This window comes from Leptosomus discolor, unplaced genomic scaffold (assembly GCF_034619465.1).
Source record: "Leptosomus discolor isolate bLepDis1 unplaced genomic scaffold, bLepDis1.hap2 HAP2_SCAFFOLD_63, whole genome shotgun sequence".
Taxonomy (NCBI): domain Eukaryota; kingdom Metazoa; phylum Chordata; class Aves; order Leptosomiformes; family Leptosomidae; genus Leptosomus; species Leptosomus discolor.
Genome location: NW_028237738.1, coordinates 263,425 through 275,141, shown reverse-complemented (window position 1 = coordinate 275,141; position 11,717 = coordinate 263,425).

Sequence of the window (11,717 nt, the reverse complement as noted above, 5' to 3'; positions counted from 1 at the left end):
CAAATACCGCCCGATAGTCCCCTAGGGCTGATGTTGAAACACTGGGATAACTTTCCCTCTAGGCAGGGAAAGGATAAGGTAAAAATGATCCATTATTGCATAGAGGTCTGGGGCGGAAAACAGATTCGAGGAGACCATCTGTATTGGCCTGGTTTTGGATCATTTGAGGATTGGATATGTCAGGCGCTAAACATTTATGTTAACTCAAAGGAACCATTTAATTTGGAAGAAAGTGAATATGCCAGTCTGTGGATGGTGGCCGACGCTAGGGTAAATTTACACCCTTTAAAAGAAAAGGGGGGTGGCTACCGAGGGAGGAAGAATAGAGAGGAAGAATTAATAAAGCTTTCAAGGAATATCAAGAAGCAGATGAGTCGCCCACTAAATGGTTAGAGAGACTACGAAAGAGTCTCCAAATGTATTCCAGTCTGAATGTAGACACTCAGGAGGGGCAGGCCCTGCTGAAAATGCAATTTGTAGCAAACGCATGGGAAGATATTAGAAGAAAAATTGAGAAGATAGATGATTGGCAGAACAGAGGTTTGGACAGGCTATTGAGGGAGGCACAGAAGGTGTTTGTCAGAAGGGAGGACGAGAGGTTTAAGAAGCAGGCAAAGGTGATGGTAGCAGTGGCTTGGGAAGGACAGCGTGGGGGTGGGATTAGATCGACTCACAAAATGGACCCAAGACCCGGGGTGGAAGGAACAAGGAGAAAGGACGTAGGGTGTTATTATTGTGGGAGGAAGGGTCATATGAGAAGGGAATGCAGAAAGCGGCTGCAGGATGAGAAAATATTCAAGGAGGATTAGGGGTGTCAGGGGCTCTATTTGCTGGGGGCTAGACGTAAGACCGAGCCCTTGATAAAAATTAAAGTAAGTCCCCAGCAACAGGAAATCGAGTTCCTTGTGGACTCTGGGGCCGAAAGGTCCGCAGTACAAGAATTACCCCGGGGATGTCACTTGTCCCCAGAGACAATGCAAGTAATTGGAGCAAAAGGAGAGCCTTTCGGGGTTCCAGTAATAAAAGACGTTCTTTTTGAAATGGAATCTAAATTTGGGGTGGGATCCCTATTGTTGGTCCCAGAAGCAGATTATAACCTATTGGGACAAGATATGATCATCACACTGGGCATTAATTTGGAAGTTAAAAATAATGAGTTGCAAGTAAAATTATGTCCCCTTAGGAGTGAGGATGAAGTAAAAATTAACCCCGAGGTTTGGTACACTCTGGAGACAGTGGGCAAATTAAATATCCCACCCTTCACTGTAACTATCAAGGATCCGGAAATTCCAATAAAAATAAAACAATACCCAATCTCACGAGAAGGCAGGATGGGGTTGAAACCAGAGATTGAAAGATTAATTAAACCAAGGCTACTGGAACCATGCATGTCTCCCTTCAATACACCCATCTTACCCGTAAAGAAAACTGGTGGGTCCTATAGATTAGTCCATGACCTACGGGAAATTAACAAAAGAACACTTGCAAGGTTCCCAGTTGTGGCAAATCTGTATATTTTTCTCAGCCAGCTGGGACCTGAAAGTAAAGAAACCTTACTAACCCCATAGTGGGAAAGGCCTTATCCTGTTTTACTTACTACAGAAACCTCCATACGAACAGCTGAAAGAGGGTGGACTCACGCCAGCCAAATCAAAGGACCCGTAAAGAATCAACAGTGGCAAGTGACCAGTGTACCCGGGGACCTCAAAATAAAATTTCAAAGGACCTGAATGAACACCTTTAAAATTGAATATAGTGAGAATCCAATTCTGACTGAAGATGGGCATGTACATGCTGAAATCAAGTGTGGTATATTAACTGTTACCCATTCGTGTGCTTTGTGTGTAAGGTGTGTCGGGAACGGTGGTGGGCCCATTGCCGAAACGGAAGACCCCAAAGAGTGTCTGCCGGATCTGCTGGGAGTGGGAAAGGGAACTCACAGAATTGGCATTAAAATTAAAAGAATCACAGGGAGAGATTATTCTTGAATCAGAGGAATGGTGGGAGATATTTGCTAAAGGAATTCGTCCCGAAAATTATTGTTACCATTCGAATGAACCAATTCCTTTTGTCGCTGAAATAGTAAGAAGGCAGTGCCGGAAGTTCCTGAAAGGGGTGAAGTGCAACGCACCCCAAGTTAAAGATACCAACTGGAGTTCATACATCCTGAGGCAAGTGGCTAAAGTAAGCACGAGTCCTCCTGAAGAATACCCCTGCTGCCGAGAAGACGGTACCCCTCGTGGCTCGAAGCAACCGAGTCGACGAGCGAGGCAGAGGAGTAAAAAACTGTGAAGGAATGAACCCAACGATTGGGACCGTAAAGCAGTGCTTGAGATCCTGCCTCAAGGATGGTAGCGAAAAGGCGAAGCCCTGGAGTGCAAACGACAAAAATCGGGGACGGGTATCAAATCGGGGTAGGAATAAGCAATTGGTGTATTAAAAAAACCACCACTTTTCCCGACACGTATTTATAGGGGCAATCTGGATAGTATTATGCATCCCTGTTTGTGAGCCGTACGCGCATGAACCTTTTAAATGGACCCTGTTTAGATGGGAAGACCAAGCTGTAGTACAGACAAAAATAGTCTCTGGACCTTCCAGTTTTACTCCCACATTGTGCCAACTCGTGCCAATACAACCATGCTTAAACCTGAAAGGGTTTTATTTTTGCCCTCGTTCAAATCCAGGAAGGACCTATTGTAATTCACCAGGACATTATTATTGCACATACTGGGGTTGTGAAACCATAGCATCGGACTGGGCTCCCGGGGGAGGGAATGACAAGTTTATTACAGTAACATGGGGACCAGTGGGATGTGCACCCCCTCAGCGTGATAGTTCTGGTGGTAACTATTGTCTGGAAATTGCCAGTTTGTATACATGAATATTTCTCAAGACCAGAACCCTACATGGTTTGTGGGAAAAACTTGGGGAATGCGTTATTGGGAACCGGGAACTGATAGAGGAGGACTGATACTAATAAAAAAAGAGACCATTCCAAATGATCCAGAACCAATTGGACCAAATCCCGTGCTAACACATGAACAAACTCTGGGACCCGCGAATGATACTGAAACTAGCAATGATACCCAGTTTACTGGTAATAGTACTCACTCTGGTATAAGCAATGATACTTAGTTTACTGGTAATAATACTCACTCTGGTATAACTATCTCAGAAGAAGAAAACTTAGAAGGAAATACCCTATGGAAAGTGATGCAAGCTAGCTACCGAATACTAAATAAGACTAACCCGCAAATAACCAGCTCCTGCTGGCTATGTTATAGCATTAAACTGCCCTTTTACAAGCCTGTAGGAATTACATCCAAGGCTAGGCAGGTAAATGGGACAAACCCTGCACAATGTTTATGGAGAAAAAGGAAAGGATCAGGTCCAAGGTCTCACCTTGGAACAAGTAACGGGAAAAGGACGGTGCGTTGGGACAATTCCACCCACAAAACAACATTTGTGTAATGTAAGTATTTCACTCACAAAGGAAGCTCCTGCGGATTGGTTAATACCAGCGGCAAACACAAAATGGGTGTGCTCAAGCATCGGAGTAACACCTTGCTTGAGCCTCCGAAATGTTAATAAAAGCAAAGATTATTGCATACAAGTAGCAATAATTCCAAAAATTGTATATCACTCAAATGAGTTTGTCTACAATTATCAAACCACCCCCGAGCACCATCTTGCTAGGAGGGAACCGTTTACAGCTCTGACCATAGCCGCCCTCCTTACAATTGGAGGAACCGGAGCGACCACAGGGATAACCTCTCTATTAATCAACAAGCTGAATTTAAGTCACTTAGAGTAGCAGTGGATGAGGATTTGAGCAGAATAGAAAAATCGATAGACGCATTGGAAAAATCACTAAGATCACTATCAGAAGTGGTGCTTCAGAATAGACGCGGCTTGGATTTATTATTCTTGCAGCAAGGGGGATTGTGTGCAGCTTTAAAGGAAGAGTGCTGTGTGTATGCAGATCATACCGGAATAGTACGGGACACAATGGCAGAGCTAAGAAAGGGGTTGGAACAACGAAGGAGAGAGCGAGAATCCCAACGAAGTTGGTACAAATCATGGTTTAACCATTCTCCTTGGCTTACTACTTTATTGTCAACATTGGCGGGACCATTAATACTGCTCACTTTAACGCTTGCATTTGGACCTTGTATTTTTAATAAAGTTATCGCGATAGTTAAGAACCGTTTAGAAGCCGCTCACCTGATGCTTGTTCGAGCGAAGTACGAATCGGTATCCGATGAGCCCGATTTGGCAGAAACCCTTGTCTTGAGTGCTCAAGAGCTACAACGGTTCAATGAACAAAATAATGGACAAAAGAAAAAGGGGGGATTGTAATAAGTAACATATTGTGCTTTGTTCATTAAACCTGTATGGGAAGGTATGGATGGAAGATTTATGTGCCTGCAAGGCTTGATAGCCCAACCGAAGGACATTCTTGCATAAGTCAACAGTACCCGTAGCTGAGGGGGTTGAGTAGTCACATTCTTGCATAAGTTCACCCACAGGGCAACGAGGAAGACCTTCAGCCTTCATCCTTATGACCACCAGGAGGCAGAGAAAGACCCCCCAGCAACAGAAGGAACATGCGCAGAGTATCGACCTGATTGCGACATCGCGAATGCAGGAAATGAGACTGTATATAATGTGCTTACACGAGGCGGGAAGGCGCGAGCCGTTGGCGGAGCGCAGACTCCCCGGCCGCCCAGCGCTGCCTTTGCTCTTGTTCGCTTGCTAATATAATAAAATTCGCACTGGATTTTGACACTTTAAATTGTCCGTGTCTCTACTTATCACAAACAGAATGAGTTAAAAAATTTCAACAAAACAAGGAACAAAGTCTGAAATACAAATTACTGGGATAAACCTATGTTAAGGCAGGTTTATTAAATGCAGTTATTCTGTCACAGAACAGATTGACAGAACAGTCGAGGTTGGAAGGAACTTCTGGAGACCATCTAGTCCAACCTCCCTGCTCAAAGCCTATGACCTCGTCTAGTCTTTCAGTTGGCTTTGGATTTTTTTATTTGACTCCAGTTTCTACACAAAGGTATTCTGACAAGTGTTCAAGCCATCCAATCACAGTTAACCTTAAGCCCAACAACAAAGAAGCAAAAGAAAAGGTAAGTGAAGGTAGTTTTTCTTCAAGGCAATAAATACTATTAAACATCACCAATTAACATGTGTACGCCCTGCAACTGAAGCATCCTGAATTGACAATAATTATAGCAGTAAGTCTAAAGTTTTACAATACTTACTTCAGAAAAAGCAATTCCAAACCTAAGACTTTGCAGCTGTTTAGTTTAATATCCACCTACACCTGTTCTTTTACTCATTTTATTGACTCTATCAGCCTGTCTGGGCTCTACATTTTTCAGAATGCAAGATGTATATAGATATGGTCCTACCTTCTATCTCAATGAACAGTGACACAGTAAAGTACTCGGACATTTCCGATCATCACTCCAAGCTGGGCTAAAAACTGGCTGCATGGCCAAGCACAGAGAGTGGTGGTGAAGGGAGTTCAATCCAGCTGGCGGCCGGTCACAAGGGGTGTCCCCCAGGGCTCAGCATTGGGACCGCTCTGGTGTCACATCTTGATGGATGAGCTGGATGAGGGGATCGAGTGCTCCCGCAGGGAGCTTGCAGATGACACCACGTTGGGTGGGAGTGTCGATCTGCTGGAGGGCAGGGAAGCTCTACAGAGGGATCTGGACAGGCTGGATCGCTGGGCCAAGGCCAGTTCCACGAGTTGCAACAAGGTCAAGTGCTGGGTCCTGCACTTCGGCCACAACAACCCCCAGCAGCGCTACAGGCTGGGGAGGAGTGGCTGGGAAGCTGCCCGGCAGAGAGGGACCTGGGGGTGCTGGTCGACAGGCGGCTGAACGTGAGCCGGCAGTGTGCCCAGGTGGGCAAGGCGGCCAACAGCATCCTGGCCTGTGTCAGCCATGGTGTGGCCAGCAGGAGCAGGGAGGTGATCGTGCCCCTGTACTGGGCACTGGTGAGGCCGCCCCTCGAATGCTGGGTGCGGTTTTGGGCCCCTCAGGACAAGACAGACATGGAGGTGCTGGAGCGTGTCCAGAGAAGGGCAGCGAAGCTGGTGAGGGCTCTGGAGAGCAGGTCTGATGGGGAGCAGCTGAGGGAGCTGGGGTGGTTTAGTCTGGAGAAGAGGAGGCTGAGGGGAGACCTTACTGCTCTCTGCAACTGCCTGAAAGGAGGGTGGAGTGAGGTGGGGTCGGTCTCTTGTCCCAAGTGACAAGCCATAGGACAGGAGGAAATGTCCTCAAGTTGTGCCAGGGGAGGTTTAGGTTGGACATGAGGAAAATTTTCTTTACTGAAAGAGTGGTCAGACATTGGAACAGGCTGCCCAGGGAGGTGGTGGAGTCACCATCCCTGGAGGTGTTCAAAGACGCACCCATGTGGTGCTCAGGGTCCTGGTTTAGTGGCGGGCTTGGTAGTGTTAGGATAACGGTTGGACCTGATGATCTTAAAGGTCTTTTCCAACCAAAATGATTCTTCTATGTTGCGCCAGGGAGGTTTAGATTGGACATCAGGATAAATTTCTTTACCGAAAGGGTTATCCAGCATTGGGACAGGCTGCCGAGGGAAGTGATGGAGTCACCAGCCTTGGAGGTGTTCAAAAAACGTGTTGATGTAGTGCTTCTAGACATGGTTTAGTGCGCATGGTGGTGTTAGGTCAACGGTTGGACTTGATGATCTTAGAGGTCTACTCCAGCCTAATGATTCCATGATTCTATGATGACTACTGGCACAGTTTTAAGAATGGGTCAGTTCATACCTCAGAGCTACTGTTTTAAGCTCTCTGACAGCTCAAGCAGACAGTGTGTTACTGGATTGACTCGGTTTTGGTGTTGAATGTTTCCTGGCAACTACAACTACAGAACTGGTTCTCATTTGAAAACAAAATCAAAAACACAGGTCTACCTCTGTTCCCAAGATACTTTCTTTTATGTCCCCTGGGATTGCTGCTATTATTCTAAGAAGTTTGGCTTTACACAAAATCCTGCTTAAATTGAAGATGGCAAGGAACAGCATATATTACACAAATCTGCACACAAAGTTCCACCAACAGAACTTCATTGATTCAGGTTGTGAAAATTTATGGCTACTGATCACCATGTTCAGAAAAAGGAATCAAATAGCTACACAAGTTCACTACAAATATTTCAAATCTTACTGTATTAAGCCTTTGAGTGGAATGGATCATCAAAAGCAACAGGACTGCTTAAAGAATGGAAGAGAACTTGCATTTCCAATGCACTGAGAAAAAAAATAATAACCACCATCATCATCATTTAGTTGGATCAAAGTAAGTCCTCGCTTTTTATCTGTTATCTGTTTAAAGGCTCCATATTTAATAACAGAGCTTTAATAAAGAACAGAGGACTTCCCACATTTAAGATACCCAGAGGACTTCATTAAGCTCCTCAGTACAACCTGACACCTGAAATAACAACATCCAAACAAAACACAGACATCTCACTGCGTTACTCAAAGGTCCATGGGGACTAAGGGTTTCTGTACAAAAGCCGGGGTAGTATAGATCTGGAAAAAACCAAAAACCATAAAGCACACTGGAGACTTTTTGGACTAAATAGTCACCAAAGGAAGGTGCAATGGAGAGGGGATAAAACTAAACAAAATACAATCCATTTAACTCCCAGGACACTCTACACTTTGTAAGTGAACAGGACAAAGTCTCCTTATCACAGTAACAGGTAAAACTTGGGGATAACACTATAGATTAGCCATGAGAGGTAGTTTTATGCATTTTATGCATATGAATATAACTTTTGATGAAGCTATTACAAAGTAAACATTTGAAGCCAGTTTATTCCCTACTAGTTGGTTTTCTGTAGTGGTTTTATTGCTTTTTACCCAAGGGCTTACAGAAATAAGCATTAATTAGGTCTTTTTTTTTCCACTGATGGCAGAATACACACATGGTAATCTGCCCAAACCATTGTTTTCCCATGCTACAGCTACTGGCATAGTAGAAGCTAGCCCTAAAAGAAAAAAAGAGAGGACTAGAAGCTACTGAATATATTTTCCTGTTCATTGTCAGAGAAGTGATTGTCTCGATCTCTTTCAAAACAGACTTTGCTTTATACCCGTGTGTTTAGACACCCTTGCAGCTGGTTACCCTATGGAGAACTCCAAAGATTAACAACCAAATCTGAAGACCCAGGTGAACCTTGTAAAACACCATTCAGTGATTCTGCACCTTCCATACTGGTTTTGTTCAGCCATGTGCCTCTAGTGGTATATTCTACTTTTTGTAGTGAGATGCTCTAAGAGCTTTTACCGGCACATTATGTCAGCTTACGTGCCCCGTCATGACAAGCTTGAGTAAGGAATGCACTTGAACGCCAAGCTATGACTTTTCCTAAAGTCACTGGACGTGACCAGATCCAAAAGCACGCAGGGTGTTAACGTCAACGGTGTGATACACTTTGCAACAGCCCTACTGCTCATTGCTTAGTGAAGACACACCTCAAAAGAGCACTTAGGTCTTCCTCAGAAACTATCACTGACATTTCCAAGAACTGAAAAGACAGGCTGTCTTTCTGAAGCCGTGCAACAACTTCATGCTAATCATCCAGTGTCAGGAGACAGATCAAGAAGTTGTACAAGTTCAGAAGTACACTGACAAATCATACCTCCAAGTTTTTTGTCCCCGAGGTCGGTTGGAGAGTTATCGCTGCAGTGAACTCACAGTCCACAAAGATCACTAACTAGTAAAATGTTTTGGGGCTGTTGAACTATAAAGTTGCAACTGTCTCTCACTCAAAATAAAAAGGTTGTCAGGACGCACTCAGTTTTGTAAAGCAGTCAGAGTACTACTTAACTAGAGGCTCTAGTTTGAGACTGGAAAACTCTCTGTGAACACCAGTATCACAGAACACAACTATTCCCGTTCTCGTGTTTCAGATTTGGAAGTATTTGCATTTTATTTCCAGTACTAATGGCATCACTTTTGTTCTAGACAATTTTATTATTTTGCTGTCCTGGCTCCCGGTCCTTTTGACAGAAAGGTTTCATTCAGTCCTTTGAACAATAACGATGAGGTTACTAACAATGAGTTTAAGAAAGAACTGACACACACAAACTTGTTCAGGCATCCAGAACAAAAGAACCTGGAAGTATTGAGAGCAAAGTTCAGGACGATGAAGAAAAGGATCTATTTTTCATTTGTAATTAGACCAAGAAGGGAAAATGCTATAAAGTAGATTCAAATCATTCAGATCAGATTACCAGTGCAGCACTGTGCCAAATTATAAATTAGGACTTTACTTCATTTGACATTTTTATCGATATTAGAAGCATTTTTCAAAGCCTCAGTAGAAATTGATGGAAAAACCAAAATCTGAACTCTCACACCCTAACCATCAGACTGCTCTTCAGTCAACACTTACTCTTCCAGTGGTCATTCCAACACTTGGGACAACTGAAATAAACAGACTGTAACCAGGAATAAAAATCTGTGCTTTAAAAGTATTTTGCATAGTTAAGGCCAACACTTGACTGATTATTGCAAGTCCTGGCCAATTAACTTGAGTATATCAAAAGTAAAATAAACACAAAGTGCATTGAAAGCAAAGCACAAACCAACAGGAACTTCTCACACAGGTGACCGCCACAGCATAGTATTAATAGCGATGGCTGGGGCTGGGACAACCACCTGAAAACCTCCTATTGATGGAAAGTAAGACTAAGGCTCGTGCAACTCTACAGAGAAGCTGGCCATTCAAATCCCTGGGGCTCTAGCCCTTTAAGAGACAAAGAATTCCTTTATTTCTAGGAAAAGCAGAAAAGAATTGCCATCGAAACCACCAGAAGACCTTGAGATCTAAAACCACAGGTCAGGCTATTTATTTTGTCGTGGCTTTGGTCAGAAACTCATTCAGCAGTGTCACCGGGGTGTTTCTGCACTGTCCTGTTCTAAAATGAATGCTCCAGCAAACTTCATATTCTTCAGGAAAAAAAACTCAAAACAAAACAAAAACCAACCTTTAAGAGAAAAACCCACTATATTTCTAGCTCTTTGATGACAAAGGCAGACTTCCAAATAAGAATCATTTCAACCCTATGCCTGTAGAAAAATTGTTCCTCTGCCTCCTCTGTTGCTATTCAGATATTTCTAAGCAGCTACGAGTCCCGACCAGACAAACGTAACAACTTCAAACACTCCTGGCAGAGGCCGGTTTATTATTTTCCAATATGACTGTCTGCCAAGTTTCCCTGTCCAGGGTTTGGCTTGGCTTTGTTTGGCCTTTTTTTTTTTTTTTAAAAAAAAAAGAAAAGAACTGTGTGAGCTAAGCTGTGTCAGGGACTCTCCTTCCAACAGTTCTTGCAGAAAGTGGAAGTGCACCAGCACGTATGCAGACTTGTATCTGAATACGGTTCAAAACCATTACAAGACACAGCACAGTCAAAACTTTAGTCTTCAAAAACCAAAATGCTATGCTGTGAGTCTTGGAAATCATTTACCAGTACAGAATACTCAAAGTTGTTCTTAACACATGATGAAAAAAGCATAAACTTTAATGAAATCAAGCTGAAATTGATGAACACAGACATCTTTGGCTCCCCTCAAAATACAACCTTTTAATAACACCTTTGGTTTGATGACTTTTCAATGCAATTCTACAGCACCTGTTTCCAGTCTATTGCCCATCAGTTTAGCTGTACAAATCTGCACACAGCGTTACAGCACAAAGGCACAGATCTGGTGAGGGTTTCTTAGAAGCACTGCTGCACACTGTTATCTTAAATGATGGTCTTGTGATTAAGGCACCTAAAGGCAAGAAAAGGAGGACGAACCCCCCTTCAAACCCCTCGCGACCCTGTACAGGTCATCCAATCCCTCGCTCTATATTCCACATCTAAAATACCAAATTAAGAATTGCTCAAATATTTTAAATTTTTTAAAATCATTTGCTAACTGCATACGTGGCACTCAGACACAAAGGCAGTCAGGCAGTCTGTATGTGCGATAAACACTGAAAACAATTTCTTTGCAGGAGTAGAATTAAAAGCAAGAAAAAAATCAAGAGCCTTTGCAAAGGTTCTGCACACAATCCTCAGCTTTCAATCTGAACACAGTCTGGAAAGGCCAACGTGAAGGAATCATCCTCTGGCGAGAGTTTAATCCAATTTCAAATAACTCCAGTAAAAGCACCCAACAACAGAGATATTGCTTAAAAGGGCAGTGGTTTGACACGGCAAGCCTTTTGATTACTCTTGCTATTAGGAGGTTTTCAGGTCTTGAGGTACAAAACTCTGTTCAGGACATGAACTGGGGAGTTGTGGGGGAGACAAAACCCTGAAGTTACGACTGCATGAACAACACCAATCACTTCAAAGTTACCATCCTGAAGAACTAAAAACTTAAGCCCATACACGACTCACAAATGAGACCGTGGGTTCTGCTGCTTCTCTCCTACAAATAAGTAACTCTCCTTGACAATTATGCATTAGAAAAATGCAGGGCTCCAATTATTGTTTCTAACTAAAAACATTTGTAGCGTATTTCTAGGAAAAAAGGATTAAGGGTGGAACTCCTGGAGGCAGCCAGACATACACTGATTTTATAGGAATTGTGATCATTCTATACTTTTGAAAAACCACGTTCTCGATGTTATGGAGCCACACCAGGCAGATCATCTCCT